The sequence below is a fragment of the Sorex araneus genome, chromosome 2 (assembly GCF_027595985.1).
Source record: "Sorex araneus isolate mSorAra2 chromosome 2, mSorAra2.pri, whole genome shotgun sequence".
Lineage (NCBI taxonomy): Eukaryota > Metazoa > Chordata > Mammalia > Eulipotyphla > Soricidae > Sorex > Sorex araneus.
This window is the reverse complement of record NC_073303.1, coordinates 83223909-83246183: the sequence shown is the minus strand read 5'-3', so window position 1 is coordinate 83246183 and position 22275 is coordinate 83223909. Positions and strand designations below refer to the sequence as shown.

Here is a 22275-nt window from a genome sequence, read left to right as displayed (position 1 = left end):
AGATGTGGAATATAAATAACCACAGCAATCAAACTGACAAATGAATCACAACAAAAATAACTCTTAAAATCTGTGAAATGTATAATAGTTACCAGAAGGGAAGATTAACGGGGAGGAAAGAGAGGGTCAATTTCATTATTGGCATTAGAATTTTTGTGGGGGGTATTGTGAAGCTTATGTATTATATAACTGTAAAAGTTATACTCCTATAACTTGTATTGAAAACTATTACAAATGAGTAACATTTTAAGGTAAATAAATAAAATGTAAAGAATTTACATATATTTTTTATTTTTAAAAATACTTGGAGTACTCATCAGTGAACCTATCTGATCTGAGGTTTTCTGTTAGGAAAGCTGGGGGCTGGAGCAATAGCACAACAGGTAGGGCGTTTGCCTTGCACGTGGCCAACCTGGGTTCCATTCCCAGCATCCCATATGGTCCCCTGAGCACCGCCAGGAGTAATTCCTGAGTGTAGAGCAAGGAGTAACCCCTGTGCATCGCCAGGTGTGACCCGCCCCCCAAAAAAGGAATGCTTATTATCTGTTGTCTCAGTTCCTTTGAAATATAACTTATTTCTTAAGTGTGTCTCTGTAGAATGTATCTTTTAAAGAATTGACGTATTTAATCTAAGATATACTATTTTGGGTCTGGGGTAATTAATAGTACTTACGTTTTTAGTAGCTATGAATATGAAGATACATTATTTATTTTCTGTATTAATAATTGTCTATTTTCTTCTTTTTCAATTAACATGGTTAGAAGGGTATACATATAATTTTTTTTCAATGAAACAGCTAGCTCTCAGAGATTTTTCAGTTAATTTTCTATTGTCAGTTTCATGGATAACTGTTCTAATTATTGCTTTTTCTTTTTTTCTGGTTACTTTACATTTAATTTGTTCTTCTAGTCCCTTTGCCTCTCTTTTTCTTTTGACTTCCTCAGGTTTGAATCCAGAACTTTAAGAGCGCAACTGTTGATCTGTCCCTAAAAATTTTATAAATCTGAGTCTTATTTATTTCCTTATTAATTTAAATTGGATTATATTTTATGTTCTATCAAATAGTGTTCAAGGGGGCCAAGGGTTACTCAGAGATACTTGGCATGGTTCTACTTGGGTTAAACATCACTAGGCACTACCAGGACCACTTTGTTGTATTTGGGGGAGCTGGGGTGCTGTGCTAGGAATCAAACCGGAAAGCTCCACATAATAGCCAAGTGTTCTAGCCTTCGAGCACTTTCACGAGATCCTTTTCTGATTTCTTAAATTTGAAACTTGAATGACTGACTTTAGATCTTTCTTCTTTTTCTCATACCTGCATTTCTCTCAAAGCACCACTTTCACTAGATCCTACAAAGTTGGAAAAGATAGACTTTCATTTTTATTTAGTTCAAAATATTAAAAAAGTTCTTAACTTTTTCAAGTTATGTGTACTGTTCAGAAGTCCATTTTAAAATCTCCACATGTTTGTGTGTTTTCCAGTTATCTTCCATTCTCTATTTCGGACTATTACATTGTGAGAGTAGACCTTGTAATTTCAACTCCTTCTAATTTGTAGAGGTGAGTATTATGATTGAGAATGTGGTCCCTCTTGGTGATAGTTCTGTGTGAACTTGAGAAGAATGTATATTCTGCTACTGTTGGATGAAGTAGTCAATTGATGTCAATTATATACTCTTGATTGATCGTACCATTGAATTCAACTACATCCTTATTGATTTTTTTTTTGCCTGCTGAATTGTTAGATGTGTGATAAAGGCTGTGTCCCCAGATACTAGAGTGGAATCGTCTGTTTTTCCTTGCAGTTATATCAAATATTGCCCACATATTTTGGTTATCATCACACAAACCCCTGAGAAAGACTTTTGTCTTCTTAGAGAACTTACCTTTTTATCTTTATGCGATGTTCTTTATTTACCCCTTATAACTTTACTTGCTTCGTAGTGTGTTGTCAGAAACTAATATAGCTAATTCAGCCTCTTTGTACTAATGGGACCATTTAATATATTTTTATATATGCATACATATGTAAATGTAATGTATATATACATATGTATATATTATATAATATGTATGTATAATACAATGCAAACATCATGTGTGTATAATAGTGTATAACACATATAAACATACATATTGTGACATATATACATGTGTACACATATATAGGTGCATATACATGTATATATACATGTATACACATATACTTATTTTATTGTTGTTGTTATATTTGTTTTTAGGCTACACTCAGCAGTGCTCAGGTCTTACTCTTGGTACTGTGATCAAGGAACCACCTGAAGTACCTAGGATCAAACCTGGGTTGACCACATGCAAGGCTAGTGACTTACTTGCTGTACTACCTTTCTAATTCAATTTATATAATACATATTTCCATGCATTTAAAAAAATCTTTGTGCATCTATATAAAGTAGATTTCTTATTAAGTATAGATATTTTGATTATGATTAGATATTTTTATATCATTGGAACTTTTTTGTAAATGCATTTTGACAATGTATTTTAATTGGCATATTGAAGATTATAGTATGAAGTAAAGAGTGACATGTTTTGATTATTATGTACCATATCTGTGACTGTTTTTTTCAATTTTTACCTTCTTTCCTTGTTTCTCTTTTATCTCACACTAGATTTGTGCCACTGACTTTTGAGCATTTTTAATTTCATTCTTTCTCTTAGAAAACAAATTATACTTTTTTCCTATTATGACTCTTTTCCTAGGGTGTTCAGTGTCAAATTATTACTTAATCTGTGTTCACTTTTAAATAAAACCATATACTACTCTTAATGTGAGTATTATAATAACAAAATAATCTTAAACCCTTGTATAATCATTGATATTCTTTTTATTCTGGTATTTTTTACATACTATGTTGCTGCTTTTTTTTTCCATTTTAAATATGTCCATTGTATTAATAGAGTATATTAGGCAAAGGCAGGCACTTCTCTCTTTCTCTCCTTCTCTCTCTTTCTCTATCATTTCTCTCTCTTTTTCTCTCCTTTTGGACATTAAGGTTCACAATATAGATACTGAAAGGTTATCAGGTTTATCCCATTATCTACTTTCAAGACTCAGTTCTTGTGTCTAATTGATCATTTCCAAATATTATTGTCATCTGGTCCCTTCTATATCCTAACAGCCCTTCACACCCCCCACCCTGTCCCACACATACACTTGTGGAAAGCTTCCAACCATTGACCAGTCCTACTGGTTCCTGTTTTCTCTGTCCTTGAATATTAATCTTTACTATTTTTTTCTTAGTTTTCCACACATGTGTGTAGTCATTCTATGTCTGTCCCTCTCCTTCTGACTCATTTCAGTCAGCATGATACTTTCCATGTTCATCCATGTATAAACAAATGAATATTATTCTTTTTTGTATAATCATATATATGCATAATTAAATATGTGGTTACTGTTAATATTTTAATAAGTCATTATTTGATAGATAATTATGGAAAAAGTTTTATTCTACTTCTACAAATTCTTCAACATTTGTTCTTATATAGAGAGATCTATGTTTCTAAAATATGTTATTTTTTATTTCTAAAATATTTATTCTAACATTTATAAAAACCAATAAGTCTAAAAAGAACAAATTTCTTTAATTTTTGTTTTTTTGAGGAAATCTTTCTTTTTTTCTTTCACTTTGAAGAGTACAAAGTATAGAAGTTTTTAGTGTACAGCATTAGAGGTTGTTAATCTATTTCCATCCCCAAAGCTTTAAGTTTTTTACTTTACTCTTGCTTTTTAGTTTTCTGAGGATATACAAAATGCATTTTTAAAAGTAATAAAACTGCTTTCCTTTTGTATTATTTTAGGATCTTTTCTTTGTCTTTTATTGGTATAATATGGAAGTGATAGGATTGTGTCGGTGTAACTGGTACTTATTCTGCTCTTATTTATTTATTTATTTATTTGGCTTTTTGGGTCACAGTCAGCTATGCTCAGAGGTTACTCCTGGCTCTGCACTCAGGAATGACTCCAGGTTGTGCTCAGGGGACCTATGGGATGCCAGGACCGAACCCAGGTTGGCTGCATGTAAGGCAAACACCCTCTCTGCAGTGCTATTGCTCCCGCCCCTATCTTGGTAAGTCTTGTTTCCCAGACTTATGGTTCAGTGTCTTACTTTGTAATTATTATGTTTCTAATACTTTTGTTTATATATAACACATTTGAATTTTCAGGTTCTTGAATATTTTGCTCTGTTTTCTTTTAAGGTTCTTTTTATGTTTGGCAGTTTTGGAGTTTTCTATTGGTGTCTCTCCAAACTTAGAGATTCATTTTTTTGTACCCAACCAATAAATAAACCCATCAGATACTGTCTTTATTCTTGTTACAATGTTTTTTTATTACTAGCATTTCTTTTTAGTTCGTTTTTAGAACTTCTACTTTATTCTGACACATTGCCTATCTGATTTTGTATACTATCTATTTAATCCTCCAAAATCCTTAAGAAGGTAATCATAGTTTAAAATTATTAGCCTAGAAATTTCAACAGCCCTTCCATGTCTGGTTCTGGTGCTTGTTCTTTCCTTACAGATTTTGCTTTGGCCTCCAGGTACGCCATATAATATTTTCTTCATAGGCAGAAATGTGTACGAGGTAAACCAAAATATGGATCTTTATAAATGGCCCTGTAGTATTGTGATGATTTTTTTGTGAATGAATTTTAATTATTCTATGGACTTTCCTGTAAATACAGCATGTAAGTAAGATAATATTATGCCCCCATCTGAGTTTTATATGTGTTTCTCAGGGTTTTTTTTTCTTTTGTCTTAGGAGGAATTATATGGCTAGAATGAACTACTAATGGGTAGATGCTTTCTACATGAAAGTCTAACACTAACTACAGTGACTATTTTTTCTGGTAATACCTCAACAGGTTAGATCCTGCTTAAGTAGTTTCCTCTCAGGGCAGGTCTTTAAGAACTACGTACTTTGGCATATTTCCAACTGATTTCTTTACTCTTACCACCCAAAAATAATTTCTTTCCAATAATTACAATGAGGACAGAAGTAGAACAAAAATATTGGGGAATCTTTGTACCTGGGTACCAATGATGTTTCAATCTAGCAGTCTTGTTCACACTGAACCTCCAACGATTTTTAAAGTTCAAGTTTTCTTGCCCTCATGCTGGTTTTCATGACAGTTTCTGCTTATGGTTCTCAGTTACAGTAAGTTATGAATGCTTGTACCTGTCTGTTAATTTCTCTAAGAGCAACAGGGTGGAAAGAGATAGGGAAAGGAAAACTGCTTAGCAAACATTTTCAATTATGTAACAAAAACTGCCACCAACTTTGCAAAAATAAAGAGAAAATAGGGTAATAAAAATGTTGAGGGGGAAGCTGGAGTGATAGCACAGCAGGTAGAGCATTTGCCTTGCATGCGGCTGACCCGGGTACGATTCCCAGCATCCCATATGGTCCCCTGAGCACCGCCAGGAGTGATTCCTGAGTGCATGAGCCAGGAGTAACCCCGGTGCATGCCAGGTGTGACCCAAAAAGAAAACAAAATGTTGAGGGATCCTGAGAGCAGAACAAAAGAGTTGTAATTTGTCAGCAACTCAATTAAATTATACTTCTGTCTTATGATTTCTAACAGCACATAGGGATGTTTGTGTAGAATTAATTGAAAAAAGAAATATATCAACATTTGTTGCAGAGAACTTACCAAAACAAATTTAGCTGCTTATTATCAAAGAGCTGAGATCATGTGAGTCAGTAGCACATATAGAGTCCAGAAAAGACTTGCTGTGTTGGAAGCCAGTCTCATAACTGTTATCAGGCATTTAGTCTCACAATCCTTCACAAGGATTACATCCATATCCCTATCTATAAAAAAGAGGCTTTAATGATGTCCATGTCATAGGGGTGTTGTGTGGGTTAGAGAACTTAATGAATATAAACTGCCTTACTGGTCACTGTCACTGTCATCCCGTTGCTCATTGATTTGGTTGAGCGGGCACCAGTATGAGTCTCTCCATTCTGTTACTATTTTGTTACTTGTTGTTACTGTTTTTGGTATATCGAATATGCCATGGATAGCTTGCCAGACTCTGCCATGTGGGCGAGATACTCTTGGTAGCTTGCCATGCTCTCTGAGAGGGGCGGAGAACTTGAACCCGGGTTGGCCGCTTGCAAGGCAAACGTCCTACCCACTGTGCTATCACTCCGGCCCTCTTTAGTGTACTTACACCAAAGTGTCAGCTCTGAAGAACCTAAGGGGGAGAGGTGCATTATGAGGACTGAGTTTTAATGATGAATTTTCTTACAGTCAATATGAAACATTACTTTTTGTTCAGATAGTTATTACATAGAAGCCTTAGCTTTAGTTCAACCGTAAGATACACAGTAGTAAAAACTTAAAAATTCAATTAGAGAAAACCACCAAATGTCTTACTTCTGAGACATACATGGTATTACCTACCCATTCTTTATATCTCTCAACTGACTATGTGCTTTTTTGATACATAACTCTGCAGTCAACATTGCACAATTCAATACAAATTAACTATAATGAATATACTCTTGTGTGATTGTAATTTTATAGGACCCATCTGCATATTATTAAAATTGTGTTTATAACAGTCTTATGAAATAAGATATATTTTAATTCCTTTTTACAGGAGAAAGTGAATTTCTAGAAAGATTGACTAACTTTTCAAATGTTAATCTAGCCTTGATAAATGAGAAGTTTTATAGGCTCACCTTCCAGTATTGAACAGTAGCCTCTTGTTATGACAAAATATTACATTCTTTAGAATTTTGAAAACTATTTTTTCCTTGTTAGAAGTGTGTTTGTCTGCATTTATGACAAGAAACTCAATTAGAGCTATACAACATACTGTACATTGGTGTTTTCATTCAAAAATTATACCTAGACCCAGGAAGATAAAATACATTGTTATTGTTCCAGTTTCCTTCTTCCCTCTTACTATTTTTGGTTTGCATTTTTTTTCCCTCATGCTATTTATTAAAACATGTTCACAGAATAGCTGTTATAACTCAGTTTTCATTATCTTGTATCAGGAAGACAAAAGAAGTGAAGAAATAAAGAGGTGGTATTATTGGAAATCAAAACTATTTCTAAAAATTTACAGAAAGTTTCCAGCTGTATCATTGGTCATAAGTATGATTGAGTTCAAAAATTAAAAAGTCACTTTCCTGGTTACAATAAAATAAGAATTTTCATATTAAAGAAGAAGAGAGTGGATAATAATAAGTTACTAACCAAACCTAGTACTTGACTTATATTTAACATTTTGAAATTAGAAAGTGATATAAGAAATGTATTCTCACCATAATCTTTTCAGACAGAAGAGGATTTCTGTTCTTTTGGGAAAAGGATTACAGTAACATATGGTGAGTATGTGTGGAACAAAACTCCACTGCTGTTGAAGTTTTTACAGAAACAAAGTTTATCCCACTTGCAAGGAATTTCCTATTTGTGTGGTTTGCTCACAGGATCACATGATTTTGAAGCTCAGAATAGATCATGCTGCATTTATGAACATCTATAGTATCCTTATTAGGGTTTTTTGTATGGTTTGTAACTCTTGACCAATCTCAAAAGATGGGTTCGAAAAAGCTGATCTCACAAATATTTCTCCAGCTTTAACCATGTTGCTCCTACTGCATTTATCTCCAATCAGCAATATGTTGACACAAAATTAAATCGAGAACTAGGAAAAACAGATAAAAATCTCACTCATGTCTGTCCATGTAATTGTCCATCCCTGAAGCTTTTAATCTTGCCATGTCTATGTTCACTGTCAGACTGCTGACCTTGCTAGATTCTCCCAGCAATGTTTGTATGTGTAAAACATGCCACCTGGCATTATTCACACTTTCATTCTGGAAAAAAGATACTACAATTTACCAGGAGAGGAGGTCATCCTCCTATTATCAGTAAATAGACAGTTGAAATCCCGTGGTGTGCATGAAACTTTGCCAGTCAGTATTTTCTATAGATGGCCACAGGATTTATTCAGGACAAAATTGGAGACAGAGACACAAGGCAAATCCACAATCCACTGCAAGACTTCTAGGAAAGTGCTGTTTGCATTTTGCTCTGATTTTTAACAGAAGACATTAAAATTATGAAGCTCCGAAATTTGTCTTTTGGTTTTAAGAATGAAATCATACTGACTAGATATATCAAGCATTTTGAGAAAAGAAAATTGTATTATAGAATAGATAAAATAATGTTACATATCTTTTAAGACTTTTAAGATTGCTCAAAGTCAATCCCACTACAAACTTTAAATTTTTATAGGTAAATACGCTCTTTTTATGTTTTAGCTAACTTACATTTAAAACTAACACATAAAAGTCCTCTTGATGGACTAATACACATTTTATATACTTGAAGTTCTTTGAAGTTTTTGGTCTTAGTCAAATAAGTCATGTGTTTAGTATTCTACTACACTATATTTATATTATATAATATATGTTTAAGTTCTAATTTTATGTCTCAAAGTTTCTAATAAAATTAATTTTTAGGAAAAGATGTCATCTTTATTGTGTTGTTTCTCATTCCCTTGACACAACTTTGCTTGTGCCTGGTAGTGCATCTACCATAATTTTAGAAACTCAAGCTTGAAGTGCTGTGCCATGCAAGTGTAATTGAACTTCTGAATGCGGTTTTCATGACATGAAGGTATGGAATTGTAAAGGAAGCCTCAGAGGCTTTGTCACAAGACCCACTTGGGACTTCAGTAACAGACAGTATTGACTGCTCGACAAGTAAAGCTCCTTTGAGGGTGCTTTATCTTTGTAAATATGATGTGTACATATAAAAATTCTATAAGGCAGAGACTAGTAAGGTTCACAATATGAATTTCAACTAATTTATTAAAATATTTCTGTATAAGCATAGATATCTCATATTATAAATTATGCCATAACACTGAAGAAAACCAAACATTATTCTAATACTTCCAGATAGTGTGACTTACGTTTGTTTCCTTCTTCATCTTAAGTTCTTCTTCCTTTCCTTCCTTCCTTCCTTCCTTCCTTCCTTCCTTCCTTCCTTTCTTTCTTTCTTTCTTTCTTTCTTTCTTTCTTTCTTTCTTTCTTTCTTTCTTTCTTTCTTTCTTTCTTTCTTTCTTTCTTTCTTTCTTTCTTTCTTTCTTTCTTTCTTTCTTTCTTTCTTTCTTTCTTTCTTTCTTTCTTTCTTTCTTCTCTCTCTCTCTCCCTTCCTTCCTTCCTTCCTTCCTTCCTTCCTTCCTTCCTTCCTTCCTTCCTTCCTTCCTTCCTTCCTTCCTTCCTTCCTTCCTTCCTTCCTTCCCTCCCTCCCTCCCTCCCTCCCTCCCTCCCTCCCTCCCTTTCTTTCTTTCTTTCTTTCTTTCTTTCTTTCTTTCTTTTCTTTCTTTCTTTCTTTCTTTCTTTCTTTCTTTCTTTCTTTCTTTCTTTCTTTCTTTCTCTCTCCCTTCCTTCCATCCTTCCTTCCTTCCTTCCTTCCTTCCTTTCCTTCCTTCCTTCCTTCCTTCCTTCCTTTCTTCCTTTCTTTCTTTCTTTCTTTCTTTCTTTCTTTCTTTCTTTCTTTCTTTCTTTCTTTCTTTCTTTCTTCTTTCTTTCTTTCTTTCTTTCTTTCTTTCTTTCTTTCTTTCTTTCTTCCTTCTTTTTCTCATTCTTTCTTTCTCTCCTTTTTCTTTCTTTTTTCCTCTCTTTCTTTCTTTTGTTCTTTCCTTATTTCAGTTATTTTCCTACAGTATATTATCTTAGATCATGAGTTACCAATTTGTTTTTCCCACAAAATTTGTTTAATCTCTGTTTTTTCAAAGAATTTACATTTTAAGTGAATCTAAAAGGGAGTTCAGATATTTGTTCATGCCCTCTAAAATTCTGAACTATTATCCATTGCCAAATGTGAACAGGCTAAATAAGACAGGAGATAATCAAGATATTCAATTCATCATCACATGTTTCTTAAGAGACCTTCTTAAAAAATGTTCACTCATAATTACCAGGAAGTAAAATAAATTTTGTTCAAATGGCTTATTTCAGTACCTGCATGCTTTCAAAAATTTGATGAAATGAGAAAATATAAGTCAAGTATCTATACATCTTTTTCTTTGTTAACTGATAAATCAGTGATTGAAGTCATATGGATTTTTGTCTTTATATCATTTTTTTCATTGAATTACAAGGTAAGAATAAAATATACACAGTGTGTAATTTCTTCTTTGATTACCTGTCTGATCAATCCCAGATGAAGAGTTTCAGTCTGCTCATGCCCATGTACTAAACCAATGAGGAATTGGTTCTCATAAGGAAGATAATAAAATCCCCACATGAAATTGATGTGCCAAAGTATGTGGTACAACTCATTATATTATGAGATTTTCAGAGAGGAAAAGCCATGTTGCCTGCAATTATTGGAAAATGTTTCAAGCAAGGTGCACTTTGAAAGGGAACAACTATAGATGTAACCATGAAAGTCTGGTTCCACTACAGCTTGAGTGCCAATCAAATGAGAGACACAGTGATGAACTGAGAAGAAATCTTATTGGCAACCTGCTGGCAGGTTGGAAGATGCTGGACTCATGACCTCAAAGTAACCATCACAGTCATAAAAAAAACTTTTTTATAGGGTAAAAAAAGAACAAGAAAGCACAGTTTTCAAAAAGATGGCTTGAAGACAGCTAGGCACCAGTGTGATCAATAAATTTCCCCTGGTCTAAAACACACTCTATTCTTTCTGAATATCTAAATGAAGATTTTTTGTGTAAGGATTCAACTTGTCCTTATCTGAGGCTTCTGTGGGAAGATAATGTAAGCATAAACATCCCTGGCCAGAAGAAATTGCTGGTTCTGTATTTTGAATAAAGATTTTAATTTATTTGGGTTGATTTAATAAATATTGATAAGGATTTGATAACTAGAGATAATATATGCATCTGGGCTCTCCCACTATAGAAACAATTGGTTTATATATTTCAGTTTTCTGAGATGGTCTGAAAATGTGACAGGATTTTCATACGTAGAGAAAGAAGTAAGTGATATAAAGGTTGAAGATTCAATGGATCAGAGTTGTGCTTCGTTTATCGAGGGAAAGAAGTGAAATAGATGCAAGGGCGAAGGGAGAGATATTTGTTTGTGTTAGCTAGTGTCAATCCCACTAGTTTGACCTTGGCCTGATGCAAAGTGAGGAAACATTGTGACTTTTTCGGGAGGAGGGGTGGGTGAGAGTGGGACGGGATATAGAGGAATGATACACAATATAATGATCCTTATTTCTAGATTCTGGTAGACAGGAAGCAATATAAGAAAAAAACATTTTGTGTCTCACTCTATTGCATTCTATCGTTGTTTAGCTGTCCCAAACTAGGAAAGTTCATTTGGTTGAACTTAAATCTCTTTCCTCTTTTCCCTCTATGAAGTTAGAAAATCAATGGCATTGGTTTTTGGCATAGTCTGACTTTTGATCTGTCATAGTTCCTGAATAATATTATTAGAAACTATAGCTGTATTAGTATGATAGAAATTGGATCAAAATTGCCACCTGACCTTTTCTTTTTTGAAGGAGAGTTGAGCAATATACCAATATACATGCCACATATCAATTTATTTTAAACAATCTGTCAAGCTTATTTAACTTCTTGTGTACTGAGCGGTTGACTGAATTTTATATATTTCAGAAACCCAGTTGTTTTGGAGACATGCAAATGCATCCTGATTTTTTACTGAGAACTGCTGATTTCAGGAAAGGTTCTGAAAGCCTAGAGGTCTAGTCAAGCATTTGCTTTCAGCAGTTGGACTTATAAGAATCTGTTCCAAAGGAAAAAAAAATGTTACTTTGTGCTGAAAGTAATTCTGACATACATTAATGTGGTAAAAAAGTCAAACTTATGATTCTAGTATTAACCCGAGTGAATTATGAGTTTGTGATTGATCAGTATAAAGCAAACTCTTTCATAGGCTATTACATCTCACTAGAATGCTTTTTTCCCTTTATTAACATGAAGGGAAGCCTCAAGAAAATACATATATAAAATCAAGAAATATTTTTGGATAATGCATTGATAGGTACATAAATGTATCAGTTATTTATCACCCTTCAAATGTTCTTGAATCTTATGTCTTTCTATAATTTTGCTTAATTTAGAAGGAAATATCAATATCTGCTGAAGACCTGGTACAGCACTTTTAAATATGCTATTTCCTAGTTTGAGAATTAAAATATTTGTTGTTGCTATTTTATTTGAATTGAAAATAAAACAATCCACTAGGTTCTGTGACTGATGTTAGCTACAAGAGACGGGCTGAAATAAATCAAACTTGGAAAGACTTCCTCAATGCTGCACTAGCAAGGATGGTCACTAATATTGTTCTTACCTTAAATGCTGATATTGAACTTTCCATGACACTGAACCTTATATTGCTGGGTATTTTTAAGTTGTTTATCCAGAATCTGACACATGTTGACCTATATAGCTCTAGTGATAATTGCTGAATTCCCATATTAATAGGAAAACTGGCACAATACTAGATAATATCAGTTTGTTATTTGTTACATGCCAATTTTCTGTAATTAGGGAAAATTACTAATTATCACTGGAACTATTCATTAATATTTGAAGGAAGATAAAATTATTAGAAATGCTTTTTTAGCGTCTAAAATTTTTAAAGGCTACCTGCTGACATCTCTTTAATGAATCCAGCTTATTACGTCTTATCAAAGAGCTGGGCAGTTGTGAAGAAAGTAAAGTAGCATTAATTTCCCAAATGTTGTGATGGAATCTTTAAAATAAAATATCTAAACACCATTTAGCTTGTATTTCCAGTGTCCAAGTTCAAAATAGGAATGGCCTATAGTTAATCACTTAATAACACTACCTTTTTCTATTAGATTCAAGTGACTCTGGTTTGTGAGAAAAAAATCGAGGGGAGCAAGGAGCATAGCACTCTTCACATTTTTATGTTACAAGAGACATTTGTGAACTTTACCTATAGATATGCTAATTACCATAATTTATCACCTAATTCTAAGAATATGTTAGGCTATGAACAATACTACTAAAATTAGCTATTGTTTTTAAAGTGTATAGACTGTTTGCTACCACAATTCTTTTAATTCTGACTTCCTAGCACTTTGACCCAAGATGAAACTATATATAAAGGCAAGTGATGTTCAAAAGTTCTTAAATTTAATAATTTGTTTTCCTATCAAGAACAGTGCCAACTATATGTTCTTAAGACAGAAAATAACAGCAAAAATATCAAACTTTTTAAAATAATGGATGGTTTAAGTAGTTATTGAGATATACTAAATCACTAATTTATTTATTTCTTTAGTCTTTACCCCGAGAAAGGATTTGACCAATTTTAGGAGACCACTGGGTTTTGGATTCTATGTATTGGAATGGAAGAAACAGTTGGCAAAGAAAACTTGATCCAAGGTCAGGATGAAGCTAAAATCAGCTTGTCTTCAGGAGACAGACCAAGAAGACTGAGTGATTAAAGTGTTGCCAATGAACTTCGGGTCAGGAGTAAGGTGAAGAAAAAGTCAGGGAACCAGTGAGGGTGATAAGCTGAGAAATTGGAAAAGATTTCCTTGGCTGAATGGAACCATAGACATAATTCAGTTCAATTCAGCACGATATTGATTGAGTTCCTACTAGGTATTGAATGTAGACCATCCATAACCTTGAAAAACAAAGAAAGAAAAGTTGATGAACACATGGCAGCTCACCTGTGATGTCAACTATTTTTTTACGCTTTATATTAGATAGTGATATGGAAGATTAAAAGCCAGAGCTAGTTGACATTAGACTCTTTTGCAGCATAAGTTTTCTAAAGCAGGAATAGAATGGTACAGAAAGATGAGATCTTAGGTTCAATCAACTTTAACCTACTTTAAAACTGAAATTCTGAGGACTTTCACTCTAAGGAAGATTATACTTATGAATATCATATTGGATTATCAAAAAATAGATACTTTAGCATTGAAGCAGCTGTCTAAAAAAAGAATGCCAGTGCTGTACTGATGGTAGAGTTTCCAATACTCTTGGTTTGTAATTAAAGTTTTAGTATGACAACACTTTTCAATTAGTTTTCTGGTGAGGATCATTCTAGGGACCACGGCTGAAGTTACTTTATTTTAATTAATTTCTTTTCAAGGCTTATGAAAATATCTGTCTTTTTTTTTAAAAAGATGCAATTTGATGGCTTTAATAGCCATTAAATTAAGTTTCTTTATCTTAGCAGTAAAAGAAACTTAATTTGACTCAGACTGGAGAAATAGTACAACGGGTAAGAGACTTGCCTTGTATGTGGCTTACCCAAATTTAATCCTTGGTATCCCATATGGTTCTTGGAGCATCACTAGGAATGATTCCTCAGTTCAGAGCCAGGAGTCACCCCTGAGCATACAGTGGTATGTGACTCAAAAACAAACAAATTAACCAAAAACAAAAAAAAAGAAAGAAAAGAAACTTATTATGATTGATATGCATAAAAAAAACATTTATTGAAATTTGACAGGGTACCTCACAGACTATCTACCAGAGCCAGGGCCAAAAACCTAACCTCAGTTCAGAGGTACTGCAACCAGGAATGAATTCAGCATTTCAAGGGATCTTATTACTGGACATTGGACCCCAGAATTTTACTTCCTATACCATAGATTTTATAATCTGGAGTTCCCTCTAGGATCACTATCTCTGTGACTGGGAACACAGAGGACAGAGGAAGGCTGTCCAAGTATTTGCATTTAAGTTCTGGAAACAGAGGACGCACATATCCATGAATGGTGTCGACAATGACACACTGCATCAACAAATGAGTTAGGGAAGTAGGGAGATCAGATTCTGGACAATCAACCAGGCTAACAGAGCCATCAATACCTAGTTACCTCTCAGTTTTAAACCCCCTCAATCTTAGTCTCACACAAAATACCAAAATGTCTTAAAATCTTAAATTTCTATATATTTTGTGATAGAAAAGAAATTTAACATTTCAGATTCTAAACAGTATTCCTTTTCAAAGTTTCACATGCAGATAGATTGTATACCAGAAGTAAGAATATCAATGGTGCTGTTTTATTTATTTATTTATTTTTTATTGAATCACCAAGTGGAGGGTTACAAAGTTCTCAGGATTATGTCAGTTATACAATATTCAAACACCCTTCCCTTCACCAGTGCCCATCTTCCATCACCAACCCCCCCAGTATATCTGCCGCCCCCTCCCACCTCCCTAGTCCCCACCCTTGAACGTGATAAGTTTCACTTCATTTACGCTTATCTCGATTACATTCCATGTTTCAACACATAACTCACTACCGTTGCTGGGGTTTCCCCCCAAAAAGAAAAAGACAGTCCTATTGCCAATGAGGCATTTGATAGTTCTCCATTACTAAGAATATAGAGATATTAAGTCCTGCTGTTTGTTACAGAACTTTTCTTTTTCCCCCTTGCCCCGCGCCACCGAGTTCACGCCTGTTTAGTAATCGCCACGCTGTCTGACAAAGGGAAAAAAAACCGAAGAGGATGGTTATTTCCCATCATCAGCCGGCGTGGGGCTCTGGCTTAGTTGATAGTCTAGTAGAGTGTCTGCAAGCAGTTTCTGGAACCAAAGGTCTTGCGCTGATATCGGCTCCGGCTCGAGATACCACCAGCGTCCCGCTGGTCCATGTACCTAATTTTTCCCCTTATTTCCCATTCCCACACCACCAGGTCTGTTAGCTTAATGGACATCACACTATGTTTGACACCACGCCACATTTCTTCCCGAGAAAGAAGGATATTTCTTCTCAGCCGGCGTGGGGATATAGCTTAGTTCAGTCTAGAGAGATGGCTACCATTTTGATTGCCTTCAATATTTCAACAAAATACTTACTATTCTTGTTAGGATCACCCACAAAAGTCCGACCCATTAAGAAGGAACCATTACATATTGCTGATACTAAGATGACATTAGGTCGCACGGTCGTTTTGGGTTTCTGTCTAAAGTCCAGGGAAAAAGTTGAAGGAGAGAGAGAGAGATTTCCGCACGGGGGACCTGGCGGAAACTCTCAAGCTAAGCAGGGTCGGGCCTGGTTAGTACTTGGATGGGAGACCATCAATGGTGCTGTTTTAAAAGAAGTGATAAAAATATAGTATTTAAGATGATTCTTGTCTTCTCTCTTGTGAATATTTAGATGTCATCATTAAAAAATTTTAAGTGCACTTGGGACTGGAGCGATAGCACAGTGGGTGTTTGCCTTGCACACGGCTGATCCGGGTTCAATTCCCAACATCCCATATGGTCCCCCAAGCACCGCCAGGAGAATTTCTGAGTGCAGAGCCAGAAGTAACCCTGGGAATTGCCGGGAGTGACCCAAAAAGCTAAAAAAAAAAATTAAGTGCACAGAAATTATTGGCTTAACCAGAAGAGAATGTGGGATTATAATGATTTCTATAACACTGCATTGCAGCACATTTACTTGGAAGATGAGAGTTCTGAACTTACTCCCCTTCCTCTCTGATCATACATCATTAGATTCACTGTCACTTTCACTGTCATCCCGTTGCTCATCGATATGCTCAAGTGGGCACCAGTAATGTCTCCATTGTGAGACTTTTTTTTTTTAAATAATTTTATTGAATCACCATGTGGAGGGTTACATAGTTCTCAGGATTATGTCGGTTATACAATTCTCAAACACCCTTCCCTTCACCAGTGCCCATCTCCCATCACCAACCCCCCCAGTATACCTGCCACCCCCTCCCACCTCCCCAGTCCCCACCCTTGTACATGATAAGTTCCACTTCGTTTATGCCTTATCTCGATTACATTCCATGTTTCAACACACAACTCACTACCGTTGTTGGGGTTTCCCCCCAAAAAGGAAAGCAGTCCTATTGCCAAGGAGGCATTTGATAGTTCTCCACTGCTAAGAATATAGAGATATTAAGTCCCGCTGTTTGTTACATAACTTTTCTTTTTCCCCCTTGCCCCGCGCCACCGAGTTCACGCCTGTTTGGTAATCGCCACGCTGCCTGACAAGGGGAAAAAAAACCGAAAAGGATGGTTATTTCCCGTCATCAGCAGGCGTGGGGCTCTGGCTTAGTTGATAGACTAGTAGAGTTTCTGCAAGCAGTTTCTGGAACCGAAGGGCTTGCGCTGGTATCGGCTCCGGCTCGAGATTCCACCAGCGTCCCACTGTTCCATGTACATAATTTTTCCCCTTATATCCCATTCCCACGCCACCAGGTTTGTTTGCTTAATGGACATCACACTATGTTTGACACCACGCCGCGTTTCTTCCCGAGAAAGAAGGATATTTCTTCTCAGCCGGCGTGGGGATATAGCTTAGTTCAGTCTAGAGAGATGGCTACCACTTTGATTGCCTTCAATATTTCAGCAACAGACTTACTATTCTTGTTAGGATCTCCCACAAAAGTCCGACCCATTAAAAAGGGACATATTACATATTGCTGATGCTAAGATGATATTAGGTCGCGCGGCCGCGACAGCGGCCGAGCGGTTTTGGGTTTCTGTATAGAGTCCAGGGAAAGTACAACCAGAAATAACATCACTACAAACTTTTACCCTTTTATGGTGCTCATAAGATGGAGAAGCCTAGAGAGAGGCTCGGCGTCTCCATTTTGCGCTCAGGAAAACCGCGGATCCTGCGCTGTGCTCAGGGGGGAGGTGTGGAGAGAGAGAGAGGTTAAAAGAATTGGGGGATGCCCGGCTCCCACTGTTTCAGCGCACCGTGGGTTCTCTGGTCCCATGCCGGAATTAGTTCAGTGGGCTGTTTGGAGTCCAAGAGCGCTTCCTTGGGCTCTTCCATCATGCTCGCTCCGCAGCAGGGTCCAAAGGCTCCATTGTGAGACTTGTTCTTACTGTTTTTGACATATCGGTTTCTCCACGGGTAGCTTGTCAGGCTCTGCCATGTGGGCAAGATACTCTTGGTAGCCAGCCCGACTCTCCGAGAGGAGTGGAAAAATCAAACCCTGGTCGGCAGCGTGCAAGGCAAATGTACTACCCGCTATGCTATCGCTCCAGCCCATCATTAGATTCACTGGACAAATATAAGGGTATAAGTTATGGGCTATGCCTAGTCTGATGCAATTTTATTCTATACCACTACAAATTTGCAATGAAAGACCTAAATAGAAATCATAATAAAAATCCATTGAGTATTCACTGTGTGTTCAGAAAACATGCATAGTATTTATAGGAATTAACTTAGGGAATCTTTAGGTTAAAGAATGATTGCTGAAATTCCATCTACACTGGGGGGGGCATTACTAGAAGGAAAGCTACCCACCCTATGATTTGTATCTCATATGTGGACAGAGACAGATTGGAAACGAGGCAGTGTGACCCATATAATAACACTATCTGTTAAAAAATCAAACATAAACATTATATTGAGTTTCTCTATGGCAGGTCACAGGCAAAATTTCTATAGTAAAGTTGAACTTTGCATTGGTGGTTGACTCTGCCAAAATGAGAAGCCATTTTCCTAACACAGATTATAAATAAATAAATGCATATATATATGTATATATGTGTGTGTGTGTGTGTGTGTGTGTGTATGTGGGAACCTTTTTTCCCCCTTTCCTCTCAGTCTATTCTCAACTGAAGGGAGCAATTTGTCTACCCAGTGTGAAAAAATATTCCAAGCATCTCATGGAGATAAATTCTAAATGGAGCTCTGATGCCTTTTGTGATTTTGTTCAAATTCGTTTAGCGCACCAAGCATAAACTGCTTAAATCTTTTACATACAGCCATTCTATTGCCTATTAATTAGAACCATCTTTTAATTGCACTAGTGCTTCAAAATTAAGTCAATATAGTTACAGGGATAGAATTCCCTGGGGGGGAAATTTCTTTATAGGGAGCAAGCAATGTTAAAAACAACAGGAGCAGCAAACAATAAAACTCCCCTTCACAGCTACAAATACACCCCCACAAAAATGTCCCTAAATCATTTAAGGATAAAACTCCATGTTCCAAGCTGCAGATTAAGATACACTTGATGCTAAGCCTCCTTCCACGCCTTTGCTGAGCTGTGATGCTGTTAGTTTTCTGTTTTTCCAGCTCTTTTTTAAAACTTAATCTGTTCTTCCCTCTTCATAAGTATCCAGTATCTTCCTTCTGTTTTTCAGCCTCTCCTAGGTCAAAACAGGACAAGATCACACATCAGTCTTTCAGTTTTTTCCATTTGATGGGTTCACTCTTTATTTTCACTGCTATGATTGACCATTACCTCATCCAAGCATTTGAATTTTAGGTCATTTTAGTTCTCAGTTTCTGAAGAAATGACAGCTATTGACAAAGGTTGAGAAATTTGAGGAAAGGTAAGAAAGGAATGAAATCACTCAAATTTCCTAAAGGTAAATGTGATTTAGTATTTTTGGGTGACGTTAGAGTCAGACAGTGCAAAGGTTTATAACCTTTCTCCCTGACCTTATAGTTTCCTTTGGGAAAAAAAGAGACTGTTGGCAGAGGTTGACAGGACTCGCCCCTAAATTGTTGGTGGGTCTTGGTCCTTGACTTCCACTGCCCCTAATGGTCACCTTCAGACTCTATCCCTTTTTATAGTCCATTTCTTTTTCCTGTCTGAGTCATCCTTCTCCCTAAACACACACACACACAGACACACACATACACATTCTCTCTCTCTCTCTCTCTCTCTCTCTCTCTCTCTCTCTCTCTCACACACACACACACACACACACACACACATACTCATGCCTCTGATTCTCCCTCTTACCAAAAATGCCCAGAAATGCATATGCTGATTGTTATAGAAATTCTTTTTGGTGAATGTTATGAATTTACAACACCTATGTACTAATAGATGCACAACTACATACAGTGCTGCTTTCAGTAAAACTCTTTTGTAGCATAATTATCCTGTAGTTATCCTCAGACCATAATCCCTGGCCTATATTTCAAGAAGTATTAGTTCCTTACTCTCTGGAATTCTGACTCAGGATTTTTCTAGGTTTCAATAACCTAGATTTGCGAGTCACTTTGTTCAGTGAATAGCTTTCCCACTACTACCACATGCTTTGCAATTGGTGCCTGGTGCCATTACTGTTGACACCACTGCCTGATTATGATCAATGTATTATAGAATTGGACTGGGGTGATAGCACAGCAGTTAGAGCATTTGCCTTGCATGTGGCCGACCTGGGTTTGATTCCTCTGTCTCTCTTAGAGAGCCTGGCAAGCTACTGAGAGTATCCTGCATGCATAGCAGAGCCTGGTAAGCTCCCCGTGGCGTATTTGATATGCCAAAAAAAAAACAGTAACAATAAATCTCACAATGAAGAGACTTATTGGTTACTGGTGCTCGCTTGAGCAAATCGATGAACAATGGGACAACAGTGCTACAGTGCTATTATAGAATTATAGAGCCCCCATTCTTGTGAAGTCTCTGTTTCTTCTCCACTAAACTAAGAGGGTTGCATCAGTCAGTCATTTGTAGCAGTTACTGATTGGCAGCATCGCTCTTGATTATCTTTTCTTTTAAATAAAAATATTTAAAGAACTGAAATTTTATACTACAATTCAATTGTATTTTGTTTTATTCTGTTTCAGAGTGAGGCTCATACTGAATTGCAAAAGAGAAAAGAGTGCAAAACTGGTTAGAAATGTAGCACTGTATGCACCATCTCATGGATAGAAATAAAGGTAAAATGGACAGAACAAAGAGGCAAATGAAGAAGATCTACATTTTTTGCATTGTGCTCCAATCATCTGCAGCATGCTGATCAAGTTGGAGACATCATTAATTTCTCTTGTAATCTTGCTTAAATGGATAAATTTTAAAAGAACTGTACTCTGCTCTTCCTTTAGGGTTCATACAGGCCAGAAGGTGAAAGTAAAATGAATACCTACAGAATAAATAAATGCCAACTGTCATGGCAAAATATTCCAGCAGAGCATGAGTGACTAGTGGGATGAATGTAAGCAGCTCAAAGTTACACAGGATGACGTAGAAAAATCATTATTGCTCTGATTTTTGATAGTCAACAAGTGAAACTCACATACAATAGCTACATTTCCTTAGTGGTGGTTTGTTTAATTTGTTCTGTTTTGCTGCTTTTTCTTCCACTTTTTGTTCTTAGTTTTAAGGATAAATTCATTGTTTGCAATTTTTTCATCTCTTCAACTCCCATTTAGGCTCATTTGTTTTTCAATTTCTTGCTTTTTTCTACTTCATTATTAAGGAACTTGTCATATGTCAACCCTTAGGGGCCCAAGTAGCAGTTTCTTTGATTCATGAAAAGCCTAATTTTACCCACAACTCTGGAGATGAGGCCAGGTTTCCTTAAAAAAACAAACAACAAAACCCAATATTGCCTGTTTATATCCCTAAGGCTCAAATAATTAAAAAAGCTTATTGTTTGAGGAAAGGTAGTTTCTAATCAGCAAAACACAAGGAACAAAACCTGATTTTCCCAAATGAAATTGCTGACAACATGAACTCTTTGGAAAGAAGTGGAATATCTCTCTCTGTGGTGGTGGAAGTACCATGTCCCTAGGCTGACATCATAGAAAAGCCTTTGTGCATAAATAGAGCGAGTTTTAATAAAATAATATTTATGATTCAGCCTTTTTATTCCCTTTTAAGTATCAATCTGCATCCTGGAGGAACAAAAATAAAAGGAGTTGATGTCTACAATATAACTATTAAAGGGAGATTTGCTCCACTGTTATTTGGATGTAATTGGTACTGAGCATCACAATATACTTGTAATTGGGTCTGTACTTGTTCACTTCAAGGGTTCCATGCTATTTCTACTTGAACCCATTTTTTTGATACCGTTCAGCTCAGCAGTGCCAGCTAACTCTTGTTATGCAGTTGAAAAACTGTGGCCATTAAAAATAGGATACGGTGTGATTTTGTTTTGCAGCACTGCATGGAAAATCAGTTGCTGTTCATAACAGCTCTGTGGTTGGTTGATTTAAAGCAGGGGGGTGACTTGGAATTGACAAGCAGACAGTTTGTGAAAAGGGATATTGTATCTTTAAGGCTTTCTGACTGATTGTGTTTAACTGCGCCACACAGCAGGCAGTAATTAGGCTGTAGCTTCACCGAGAGGCTTAAAGCACAGGCTCTGGTTCTCACTTTTCCACATTATTGTAAGACCACATTTTTTGGGGGGGTAGGTTGGGGGCTGAATACTTGATAAGTTTTTAAAACTGTGAGTGAGTGTGTGAGTGAGTCAATGAAAAGCCACCCCTGAGGTTTTCCTGTGCAGACACTCACTGGGGACCATCCTGAGCTGACAGCCTCTT

General features: G+C 36.1%; 1 long non-coding RNA gene across 1 annotated transcript; it reads left to right on the top strand.

Moving 5' to 3' along the window:
* Positions 1-1484: 1484 nt before the first annotated feature.
* Positions 1485-22111, top strand: LOC129402234 (uncharacterized). The gene is made up of 4 exons (XR_008628599.1): positions 1485-1561; positions 3958-4110; positions 7337-7385; positions 20572-22111. It is a non-coding gene; the product is annotated as an uncharacterized LOC129402234 (long non-coding RNA).
* Positions 22112-22275: the final 164 nt, after the last annotated feature.